Genomic DNA, 13,438 nt, shown 5'->3' with positions numbered 1-13,438 from the left:
ATGTTAATTCGTTGCTGGCTCGACAACGACTGAACGATAGAGCAGAGCCGCTCAAAATAATGCGCAATTTATTTACCAACGCATACAATCACACATTTGATATCTGCTAGCGTATGATTGTGTGCGCGCGCTTGCTTAGTACACTGAGTGAAATCGTGCTATTTGGTTATTTTGTTATTAAAAATTTAGAAAAAAATAAAAAATTATGGTTTTTGATTAAAAAAGCAATTAAGAACAACAATAATTTTAAGTTAATTTTTTTAACTTTCCATGATTTTTTCCATATCGACTTCAAGATCGTAAGTTTTGATTCTCATTAAGTCCTCTATATGCTTATTCGAAACTGAATTCCTGTATTTCGAGTGTATTTTTGACGCTGGCAGAATTAGCGTCATAGCGTACATGCTTCGACTGCATTTGCTTGCCTATACTCCGAGTATAGGCATGAAAAATTTTGAGCGGCTCTGCGATAGAGCGTAAGCGTACGTGTGAAGTTAGTTTCCACAATTGTTCTAAGAAATGCCGACCACTGGTAACATGTTAGTAATCGGCGATGCCCGCGATGCCGATACCTTCGATGCCGATGCCCACGATGCCAAAGTACCGTTACGTAGCGTGTACTCGCCGCATCGGCATCGCCGCTTGCTAACATGTTACTTTTTTAATTACTCGTGCAGGACTCTGAGTATGTACATATCAGGGTATTTTTTTAACTATTAATTTTTTTTCAATCCTGTTACAAGATTTCCTTGGAAATACCTAAAAAAAATTCCCTGAAAATTTTAGCCATTAATATTAACATTAAGAACTGGACCAAGGCATGTAAAAATTTTCCATTGAAAATACACTACAATCGTGCTTTTTTATCTCAGAGGTATGTTATCGCTTTGACTTTAGACGCATATTTCGCAGAATCGTTCATTTTACAAAAGTGCCCAGTGCAACAAAGTCGTAACTAGGCTTGCCACCCGTACTTTATTATAAAGTATTTTACGTTATTTCAGGTAATTGTACTCTATACTTTATGAGAACAATAAAGTTCACAAAAATACTTTATTTCGCATGATTTGATTTCTTTGAGATTTTGAAAAGTTTAGTCGATGAATTTGTTAAACGAAATTTATAGATTGGTGATTTAGTGCTGAATCGATGTTGCCACTCGTCGGCGCCACACCACTCAAGCACTCGTTTTGTACAATTACGGGGCATCTCGACAGAATAGAATATATAGAATACTAGCTGCATTGCCCATTGCCCATTGCCTGTGGAGACTGCACATTGCTTATAGCTTACTAGATATAGAATACTATCTAGTTTGCCATGTATCGTAAGCTAGAAGCTGTCACTTCAGGAGTTTGACAGCACAGTTTTCATTTTTATGAACATTTTGAAGAGGCAACATATCCCATTTGCACATATGACGGCGGCATTTTCAATTTGACAATATTGTAAACATAATTGAAAATTTAAATCTGCAAAAACTTAATGTGGATATAGACGATCTTTATGGAGAAATCGCTTTATTAAACCAAGTTTATAATCAATTATGTACTTCTAAGGGTTTTGCAGAGCTATCAACTGCACAAAAATGGCACCAGGTATTTAATATGAGTGATGATAATTTTTTAAACTTGTATAAGGTAATTTCATTTTTATTGTCTATTCCCGCCACGTCAGCATTCACAGAAAGAGTTTTTTCTGCGAGGAATAGCAAATGGCGAGACGAAAGAAACAAAGAATTTGATAAAAAATGAATTACTTATTTATTTTAATTTAAATATAGAATGTACAGATGCTGTGCAATTGTTCAGTAAAGATGCTAATTTGATACAAATTGCAAAAAGCAATAAAAAATATTTTTTTTAAATATAATAATAAAGAAAAATAAATTATACTTTATTTTAATACTATGTACTTTTTTTCTTACCTATAATAACCAATGTACTTTAACTGCAAAAGAAAAGGTGACAACCCTAGTCGTAACTTACACCGTTGATGTACTACGGGGCTCTAAGCCCGATTTTTCCACGAATTTAGTATTTTTTTGTATTTATCTCTTAAATGACAAGAGCCATAGAAAAATGTACATGACAAATTTGTAGGAAATTTTATTCGCTATAAAGAAGGTCCTAATCGCTATTATTAATACTTCTCGAGATATTCGGCTTTTTAAGTAAGGCTGTATAGCATTTTCATAGATGGAATTTATTAAAAAATCTATGAAAACTCCATACAGCCTTACTTAAAAATCACGATTGTAGTGTATTTTCAATGGAAAATTTTTACATGGCCTGGTCCAGTTCATATTGTTAATATTAAGGGCTAAAATTTTCAGGGAATTTTTTTTAGGGTTCATCCAAGGAAATTTCATGACGGGATTGAAAAAAATTAATAGTTCAAAAAGAAAACACCCTAATACATACATATATATATAAATGATCAGAGTGACGAGAAAAATTGAAATCCGGTTGACTGTCGGTCTGTCCGTCCGTCCGTGTCAGCTGTAACTTGTGTAAAAATTAAAATATCTTGATGAAAGTTTACGAGCATATGTAAACAGATTCCTTAGTACAAAAAAGTTCGTAGATGGGCGTAATCGGACCACTGCCACGCCCACAAATCGCAATTAACCGAAAACATATAAAGTGCCATAACTAAGCACTAAATTAAGATATAAAGCCGTAATTTAGTACAGAGCATAGCAGTAGCAAGGGCCACCTGTCGGCAAAACTTTTGAAAAAGTGGGAGTGGCCCGCCCTCTAACAAGTTTAATGTACATACTACTGTGTCCAAAAAAGGTTATTTTTTTTAGGTTGGTAGTACTGTCAGTCACATTTGTGTCAAATTTCATGTCAAAATATTCATTAGTGTTTGAGGTACGTGTGGGTTTGTGAGCTGTTAAAAGTGAGTTTTTCGTTTTTTACGATGTCGAAATTTGTTGAGCAAAGAATTTGCATTAAATTTTGTTTACGGGTTTATCAATTTTCTGCTGCGGATACGTTGAGGATGGTGTAGAAAGCCTTTGGTGATGAGGCTATGTCTAAAAAAAATATTTACAAGTGGTATAGTGAGTTCCAAGCCGGCCGTGAACGTGTCGAAGACGAAGAGCGTTCAGGGCGACCATCAACCTCAACCGATGAAGCCCACGTTCAACAAATCAAAGATTTGATGTTGGTTGGCATATCAAAAGGCTCAGCCCATACCATTTTGAAGGATGTTTTGGGCCTCAAGCGCGTCAAATCTCGACTGGTACCGAAAACATTGAATTTTTTGGAAAAAATTCGTGATCATTTCGCCAAAAACTCAACCCATATCGTTCCGCAACCACCGTATTCACCTGATCTGGCGCCGTGCGACTTCTGGCTGTTCACCAAGCTCAAAAGACTGCTCCGGGGACACCGTTTTTATACGATAGAGGAGATTCATGCCGCGGCAAAGACGGAACTGAAGGCCATCCCGGAAATTGACTACAACCAGTGTTTCGAAGATTGGAAAGTCCGTTGGCATAAGTGCATTGCATCGGGAGGAGATTACTTTGAAGGGGATGAAATTGATTTGGAAGAATAAATGAAGAATTTTCAAAATAAATACAATGTCACCTTATTTTTTGGGCACAGTAGTATTTCCTAAACCACTTAACTAACGGGTGACATTTTTTAACTTTGCATTTTTGGCACCCTCCGGTCATTTTATATAGAGAGCATTCGTTTGGTATTTGGCTTCTACCGGTTGTAACGGGTGATTTTTTTGAGGTTAGGATTTTCATGCATTAGTATTTGACAGATCACGTGGGATTTCAGACATGGTGTCAAAGAGAAAGATGCTCAGTATGCTTTGACATTTCATCATGAATAGACTTACTAACGAGCAACGCTTGCAAATCATTGAATTTTATTACCAAAATCAGTTGGCAGAAAATCCGCTTTTTTATCGACAAATTTTGTTCAGCGATGAGGCTCATTTCTGGTTGAATGGCTACGTAAATAAGCAAAATTGCCGCATTTGGGGTGAAGAGCAACCAGAAGCCGTTCAAGAACTGCCCATGCATCCCGAAAAATGCACTGTTTGGTGTGGTTTGTACGCTGGTGGAATCATTGGACCGTATTTTTTCAAAGATGCTGTTGGACGCAACGTTACGGTGAATGGCGATCGCTATCGTTCGATGCTAACAAACTTTTTGTTGCCAAAAATGGAAGAACTGAACTTGGTTGACATGTGATTTCAACAAGATGGCGCTACATGCCACACAGCTCGCGATTCTATGGCCATTTTGAGGGAAAACTTCGGACAACAATTCATCTCAAGAAATGGACCCGTAAGTTGGCCACCAAGATCATGCGATTTAACGCCTTTAGACTATTTTTTGTGGGGCTACGTCAAGTCTAAAGTCTACAGAAATAAGCCAGCAACTATTCCAGCTTTGGAAGACAACATTTCCGAAGAAATTCGGGCTATTCCGGCCGAAATGCTCGAAAAAGTTGCCCAAAATTGGACTTTCCGAATGGACCACCTAAGACGCAGCCGCGGTCAACATTTAAATGAAATTATCTTCAAAAAGTAAATGTCATGAACCAATCTAACGTTTCAAATAAAGAACCGATGAGATTTTGCAAATTTTATGCGTTTTTTTTTTTAAAAAAGTTATCAAGCTCTTAAAAAATCACCCTTTACAATAACCAAATTGGCTGAGTAGAAATCTCATACAAAGTACCTATTGTTGACTTTTGATCGAAATATCGGTCAATGTGTGGGATATTAATTGAAATTCAGGATAGTATATTTATATATGCATAAAATTGCTTGGATTACGATCTTCAGGTTGACGTTTTACACTATAGAGAATTTTCCTGGCTGTTATTCTTGTAAGTTGCAAGAGTATAAAATATTCGGTTGCACTCGAACTTAGCCCTTCCTTACTTGTTATATTTATTATTATTAATTTTACTTTCTTGTAGACCATTTCTGTTACAGAAGGAAGCAATACGAAAGAGTAATGGTGACACTCACGTGCCACTGCTAATGGTTACACTCATTGTTATGCTGCAAAACTCTTCGATTGCTTAGTGATGCTTTCATCGTCGCAACATGGAAAGTCTCATGCCCTGCAAGAAAAGCGCATTTTCAATATCTTTTTATGTTCATAAACTGCTGATGTTGGCGTCTCCTGCGCGTTAATATGTATGATGAAGTATGAAGGTCCCGCTTGAAATAAAAATTAAATAGCAGTGCCCGCCACTCATAGCCGCGAGAGGAATGAAGTTAAACCAGGTGTTGTAGTTAATGTGTCGAAATTACTCCCAGAGGCTGAATATACAATAACAAGACGGAAAGGGCTAAAAGAGTGGTTTACTTTTATAGCTACGTCGTTTTTAGTTGTTACACTCTTTTCCCATTTAATTTCCTTTTTTTACTTAAATTCATCATAGTAGGGGATTTTTGCAGTTACTTAAGCGTGTCAGAAAACTTTATGGGGAGAAACATTGCACCTTTTTATGAACCCCTGCCAAATATGAGCCCCTAATATGGAGGCGTGCGTCGGGGGGAGTTCGTCAGATTAGAGAAAAAAAATCGATCCTTCGGGAAACTCGAACGCGTAAGATTAAGAGATGGTAAATTAAATGCATGAAGACGAGTGTATATTTCAATATTCTGACAGTTTGAGGGTGGCTTAGAGAAATAGCAGGGTGACAAATCTGTAAAGAAAAACGTCACCTTGAAATACTCGAGCGCGATAGATTTTTTTTTCATTTTAAAGGTAATTCTGTCAGAATCACGAAAATCATATAATCTGACAATTTCCGTGGGGCGTTACAGGTAAAATCGTCAACAAAACGTCAAGTGTACTGATCACCATAGCGTGGTTGTTGTTATCTACTCCTAGCACTTTCATAATAGGGGCTGTTGATACAATAGACGAGTAAGTGTTAATGTAATAGATTATTTATTATATTGTATTAAATTGTGATGTGATTATTCCTTTCAATTCTTATAATAAAAAAAATGTTCTGATTATATTAACGTTTCAATAATTCTATTTAAAAAATATACTATACTATATTTATATACTTATTTATTACATCCTGTAACAAAAACAAGAACCAAACAGAATTCTTCCACTTTTAAATCGTCAGATTAATGACATTCCTTTATATCAGATTATCTTTTGGGAAGACTCTGACATCAAGTTCATCCCCCTGCATAAAAATCTGACACGCTCGAGTATCTCAAGGTCACCTTTTTTTACAAGTTTTAAAATCAATAAATGACTTTTGTCCACGTCAAAATTGTCAGAAATTTAAATGGCACACTTTTTAGAGGTTCATTAACATTCGCTTAGTAAATCTGACGCGCTCGAGTAACTTATTTTTTTTTTTAACCTCTCATTACGGCCTTCAAATACATTGCGCGTATATACCATAAATGACTGACGCGATTGAGTATTTTTATGTGACTGTTTTTTTTTTACATTTTTGAAAATAATTACCCGCTCTTCTCCCCACTAAAATGGAAAACTTCACCTAGACTTTCTTTTTTTTTAAACGTTATCTTGACAATCTAGTAAGTCTCCATGACGCTCCAGTAGCTGCAAATTTAGCACTCCGGGCTCCCCTACTATCATTAATTGTTCTGTTGTGCTATTCAAATTTTGCCTCACATGCAATATTTAAGTATTATATGTTTATTCGATTAGTACATCGAAACAAAAAGCGTGCATGTAGAAGATATTGTTTAAGTCGTTCGTGAGTTATAGCGTCGCAAACATGGAGCAAGATAAAGAGAAAATACGGCATATTTTACAGTACTAGTACGATAAAGGCAAAAATGCATCTCAAGCCGCCAATAAAATTTGCACAGTTTATGGACCCGATACAATTTCCGTTTCCACCGCACAACGATGGTTTTAACGTTTTCGTTCTGGTGTAGAGTTGGTCGAAGATGCGCCACGCTCCGGAAGGCCTGTCGTCGAAAATTGCGATAAAATCGCTGAGTTGGTCGAAAGAGACTGGCATAGTAGTCATCAAACCGTTATAAACCATTTGAAGAAGCTTGGAGTCACTAAGAAGCTCGATGTATGGGTGCCACACGAATTGATTTAATAAAAATACCGCAAGACTTTTTTGATAACATAATATATTTTGTTATAACGAAATGTGGCTTCTGGTTTATTTCAGATACGAGTATCACGTAGTTAAAGTTATAGGTTAAAAGAGTAACTTTCTAGTAATAGTCTTCTACTTTTGCGCCATTATGTATGGCTATTTAAACGCGCAAGACATACTAAAGTGTGTACATTTTAATCGAAATATTTATACAAAATTTTAAAACATGCACTCATTAGGTTCACCCAATGTATAATTAAAAACACATTTGTAAAATGCACGAGGCATAACTCGACAAAAACGTAATAACAGTCGAATTTCGTTATCCTATTGTCAACGCAGCACATTTCATCCACAAAACCTTCGCCTTGCTAAGTGACTAACTGGAAAAAAACGGAATGAATAAACCGGTAAAGGGTTATATATAAATTGCTTGTGGGCTGGTGGTCAATAATGTGAGAACGTTCGCAAATAAGAAAAAAACATCTGAAACGGTGAAACAGTAGAGAAGAATTCCGAACAACAGTAAGGAGACAATGTGCAGCAAGGTTAATAAATTATAAGTTGGTACCTGGGGGGAAGACGTTGGTAGTACTGTCATGTTGGCAACCATTATTTAAATGGTGCGCTGTAAATGTTAATGTTGTTAATGTTTCTTCACACATTTTTATGACCCGAAAACCGGCGTTTTAATATACATACTTACAGTATGTATAGTATATCCATAACCCGTGAATTATACTTATTACATAATCAAGGCAATTATTTGCTTCACAACGAAAAAATATCCCAATTTAAACGGTTACTTACAACTTTGATTGAAAATAGTTGAAGTTCATAATACCAAAAAAGTGTTGATCCGAAGTTGAATTGCTTTTACTTCAATTCAACTGAGTATATTAAGTTCTCAAACTCGTGCTTATTAGAGTAAATGTAAAACTAAATTCGGAACTTGTTGCAAACGATATGTAGTATACTTGAAAGTAAACTCATTTGCCAGGTCTGCACAGGACGAAATATTGTTTCAAACAACTCTATTAAAGGAAGTGGACGATTTTTAATTCATCAATGAAAACTGGTAAAGCAAGCGTCGTCAGTCATACAATAATTTATTTATTGAATATGCTCTTTTAAAGTCTTACAATAAATAATTATTGGGTAGTCGAAAAAGTAGTTTCGTATTTTATCAATGGATGTCGTTGCAGTGGTACAGTGATGGAGACTTTTTGATAATGCGTTGCCCTTTAGAATACTAATAGTACTCTTCTTTTGAAGTGGGTTTGATTACTGGATTGTAGCAAGACATTCGATTGTACCATGATGAACGCGTTACGACTCTAAGGACATTTGATTGGAGCCTCTGTATTATGTCAATGTAATAATAAATGGCACACTGTGCGCAAATGGGGAAAGCCCGTGGTGTTGCAAATACCACTGCTTCCCGCTGGCAAATCGTTTATAAGTGTTGAAGAGCCACAAGCTTACACAACTGAAAATGCTAGCTTCAGAAGAAGTAAAAGGTATTCTTTTATGGGTTCCAATGAAACCGAAAATTTAACAATTAGCGCAACACATGAACAGTCAAGGCTCGTCACGTCACGCCAATGGTTCGCTACACTTTCTTTACCCCTTTATTGTTTTGCTTTTCGTTGTTAGAGTTAAGCAATTAAGTGTGAATGGGTTGTGTGGGAACGAGTGGATCACACACATAAGTATGTATGTGAAAAGATATGTGGCGGACCGTGATAAGAGCCAAGCATTAATATTGGCTCGCTTTCTTCCACATACATATAACGTCTGTAAGTTGGGCGATGACAAAGTAAATTAGCCAAAAAATGTCAATTACTTAGTAAGTTAGCATTTGCGATTCAGGAATTTAAATTTTCGTTTTTCACCATACATTTTGCAACCATCGCGACCTGAATACAAACCTATGATCGAAATGAACCATATATCATTGTGTTCAAAATTAATAGTTGGATTGTATTATTATTTATACCTCAATCTGTAGTGGAGAAATTCTTTAGGTAAACCAATGATACTTAAAGCGCAATTCAGTAAGCAGTCTCTAGTAACTATTTGAAGTATTTTGAAGTAAAGCAGAGCCGCTCAAAATTTTTCATGCCTATACTCGGAGTATAGGCAAGCAAATGCAGTCGAAGCATGTACGCTATGACGCTAATTCTGTCAGCGTCAAAAATACAATCGAAATACAGGAGTTCAGTTTCGAATAAGCATATAGAAAACTTAATGAGAATCAAAACTTACGATCTTGAAGTCGATATGAAAAAAATCATGGAAAGTTAAAAAAAATTAACTTAAAATTATTGTTGTTCTTAATTGCTTTTTTAATCAAAAACCATAAAATTTTTATTTTTTTCTAAGTTTTTAATAACAAAATAACCAAATAGCACGATTTCACTCAGTTTACTAAGCAAGCGCGCGCACACAATCATACGCTAGCAGATATCAAATGTGTGAATGTATGCGTTGGTAAATAAATTGCGCATTATTTTGAGCGGCTCTGAAGTAAAGTATCAATTTGTGACTAGTTACTATTCACAAAATATTGTCTCAAATTTGTCGCCGATAGTTAGCAGGTCACAAAACTAAAAAAAAACTCTTGTTTGCCATTTGGAATATACTACCAAGCCATTTATAGAGATAATCATAGATATTAATCGATTGTCGTTTTTTTATATTTTGTATGCAACCCATACCGAAAAGTTAAAAATAATTCAATTTCACCACAAATTTCGTAAATATTCTGAAACAAAGTCAACATTTATTTTTATTTGTGAATATGCTTTTTGACTATTTTATAGAAAATTTTAAATTTGTTATCGACTTGTTTACTTTCATTGATGTGTAAATACATGTCTAAATAATAAAATAAAAGTTGATTAGACATGATCGTTTTCAATTGTGACTGTTACGTACTGAATTGCAAAATAACAAAAATTGTCTCTACTTTAAAATCTTAATTTTAAAGACTTGTGACTGTATCACCTGATGATATCCTGATGACATATTTTATTACACTAATATTTTATACCAAATATAAAATTAATATTTAATAAAAAAATCACTTACAATTCATCCTCCATCTTATCGCGCATCCAAAATGTTTACGTTGCGTTTGTTACTCTAGTGTTGCGCAACAATTTACCGATAGAAAGTGTGACTTTGGTAGTGTTTGCCAGAATTCTCGCGTTTAATGCTTTCTCATCAAAGTTAACACTATAGCAGTATTTTCACAACGATCACACCCTTATAGCAGGAACAGCGAATTCCGCTCCTCCCTTCCTCAGTTGCCGCCCATAGCGAGCAAAATTTGTCAAAAGTTGATCCCGTAGAAATCAGCCATCTTTGTTTGTTTTTATTTGAACAATTTTGCCATTGCTCAATACGCATATATAGATTTGTATATATCTCAGTTTTCAATTACAATTTTTCATAATATAAAATATCAAAACTGAAAACAAACTATTAAAAATAGTTTATATATTTACAAATAATAGCATTCGACTCTGATTTTGAGTTAGTTTAAGAAAATTTCAAACATATTGAAGACAATGTCGAGACTTGCAACCCTGCGTTGTGAGAGAGCAATCAGCTGGCACGTGTCTACGGCAAGAATCCAAATGCTGTGGAAATCTACGGTATCCTACGGTAAAGCGGGCGGTAAAAGCGGTGTTGGCTGATCTTTTACATTGCGCTCCCATAAGATAGGTCGTATTAGCTGATTCGGTCTGCGGATTTACGTTGTTCGCTGTTTCTGTTATTAGTATCCAAGTTTTGCGAAACTGGACTTGACACCATATTCCCCTTCTTTTTGTACAAACAAACAGCAGAAGGAAAAACTGTAAAATAAATTGCATGCTAAATTCCGCTTAATAAGTAGTACTCGAAATGAACGATAAAAATCTTGTCTTTGTATATAAAAGTTTTTTATTTGACGAGATCTCTTAATTTGGCATAGTTTATTGTATAAGGCAGGGATGGGCACATTTTTAGCCCGCAAAGTTAGCAAAGTGCGCACAGGGGCTAGATGAGGGGAATATAAGTTTACGGAGAGAAGGGCATAACAAGTTGAGAAAAATTGCGAAAAAAATGAATTACATTCCTCCGTAACTTGATGTTCATCGCAGAGTCAGGGATAATGGGATGCCCAACTTATTCCAGTGTGAGAGCGCCTCAAAATAAGCGTTTTTATAACATTTTCCATTATGGCCAGATCGAACAAAATAAGAATTTTTGTGCATTTTAAATTAAAATACCCAACATTATTTACGATTGCAAATTATTATATATTGGACTTTTAATATATGGCGAAACTACTTAATTCCTTTTTTATGATTTTATGGTATTTTAAAACAACTGACTTTCGATCTTTCAATACTTAATAAGGTGAATTAAGCCTGTTAGTTCTCAATTAATAAATGTTTTTTATCAATTGTAATAGAAAATTAATTCTATTATGCATCAAATTACAAAACGTTTCATGAAATATATTTAAATTTCGCATTTTCTTTGATTTTCATTGTTTTAAATTTTTATTAGCCATCTTGAACGGCGGCAACAAATCCCTCCGTTTACATATTTTTTTGGTAAGATTTCAGTCTGGCCATCGCTCGTTTCCAATTGCTAAACGTCAAAACCTCCTCAATCCAGTCAACTGTCAAAGTTGAGGTGGTTTTGACGTTTAGCAATTGTTCTCTCACTTCCAGTGAGAGAGGAGTTGGACATCTCATTATCTCTGGCAGAGTGGTTGCGGCAATACTGACATTGTACACAAATTTAAGGGTGGAAGTTTACTTCATATCGGAATTGTACAGTTGTGTGAACAAAAAGGGGTAAACATAATTTGCAGAGTTTACAGTTTCGCATTCAAATTTGTTTTTATTTACCTTTGCATGGTGGGAAATTTTAATCACTGTTAGGAAAAAATATATATATGTTATGTTATGTATCTAAAAACAATTTTATTTAATAAGAAAACAGCATATTTTAAAACTTCACAACACCTTATGGTTGTTTCTATTTTGTTCACACCACTGTACATGTGATAGATCAGTCAATGGTGGTGGAAAATACGTTGCTCTCATTTGTAAATATGGAGTGGTAAAACGTTGCTCTCACTTCCCTCTTCATGTTTGCCCGCGATGATCCCCTCACCTAGCCCTCAAAATGTGCACTCGTGCCCGCACGGGCTAAATGCCACTGAGGGCTAATGTGCCCATCCCTGGTATAAGGCAACGCTACAATATCTAAGAAAATTTTTTACATCGTATATACATATGTATGTTAGCTGCCATACAAATTGGCCGAACAGAATCAATATCTGATAAGGAATATTTTGTATTGGAAAAGAGTTGAAGTTTCGGTGCAGACGAAGTTGACATTTTTTTTGCAAGCTAAATCAATTTTTTTCTGAGTTAAAAAGTTTTTTGCGACTTGATTACTTGCTGACACAAATTAAGTAGATTTTTTATTTAATTTTACACGACGGATCCAAAAATAAATTAAATATATTGAAAATAATTAAACTTTAATACTATTGATTGAAGTATGTACAAAAAACTGACCTTAGACTTATAATTATCTCCTAATGGGAATTATTATCACGACTATTCCATTTGAAAATAAAGCAATAAACAATTAGCTTTTAGTGGGTCTAATTATTGAATCCGTTTCGATCGAAAAACTTGACAATTCGATCGAAAATTATAACGTTGCAATCATTGAAACCGTATCGAAAATGAAGTTTTCGATGCAGTTGAACTTACTTGCCGACTTGATAAAATACATTCCGTGGCTAATAGATGGCGCTAATTTTCAAATCATTGAAACCGCAAAATCGAAAATATTCGTCGAAATCTATCCGTTGATGAGTGAACTGCGTAAATTGACAAAAATAAAGCATTTGTAAGTATATATGTAAAAAAATAGCTGAGGTCGCATTAAATTATGTTTAAAATTTGTAATTTAGAGACAAGAAACAAAAACACACCAACAAAAATCAATTTGAAGTGCTAGTGGATATCATGAAGTTGCATCCAGACATAGCTAAAGAATTTTCTCAAAGAGCACCCGCGGAAATAAATGCTTTTTGGGAAGACACTTCAGAAAAGTTAAACGCTATGGGCCCTTCAGTCAAGGACAAGACTGGATGGAAAAAGGTATAAAAAACAGCACGCGTTTATATTATCGGTTAATATTGGTTCATTTATAGGTTTGGACTGATTTTAAATTTGCAGTTAAAAGAAAAATTATTAAAAATACAAAGCAAATTTCTGCAACAGGGTGTGGGCCCTTCAACCAAATAAATTTAAGTT

At 34.9% G+C, this 13,438-nt stretch overlaps 1 protein-coding gene across 7 annotated transcripts in view; it reads left to right on the top strand.

Moving 5' to 3' along the window:
• The window catches only part of LOC105227024 (uncharacterized), a 227,674-nt gene that overhangs the window by 186,581 nt on the left and 27,655 nt on the right, over nt 1–13,438 (top strand). The window lies entirely within an intron of this gene.

This window comes from Bactrocera dorsalis, chromosome 6 (genome assembly GCF_023373825.1).
Source record: "Bactrocera dorsalis isolate Fly_Bdor chromosome 6, ASM2337382v1, whole genome shotgun sequence".
NCBI classification, from domain to species: domain Eukaryota; kingdom Metazoa; phylum Arthropoda; class Insecta; order Diptera; family Tephritidae; genus Bactrocera; species Bactrocera dorsalis.
The sequence above is the reverse complement of the archived record's forward strand: the minus strand, read 5'-3'. Positions and strand labels throughout refer to the sequence as shown.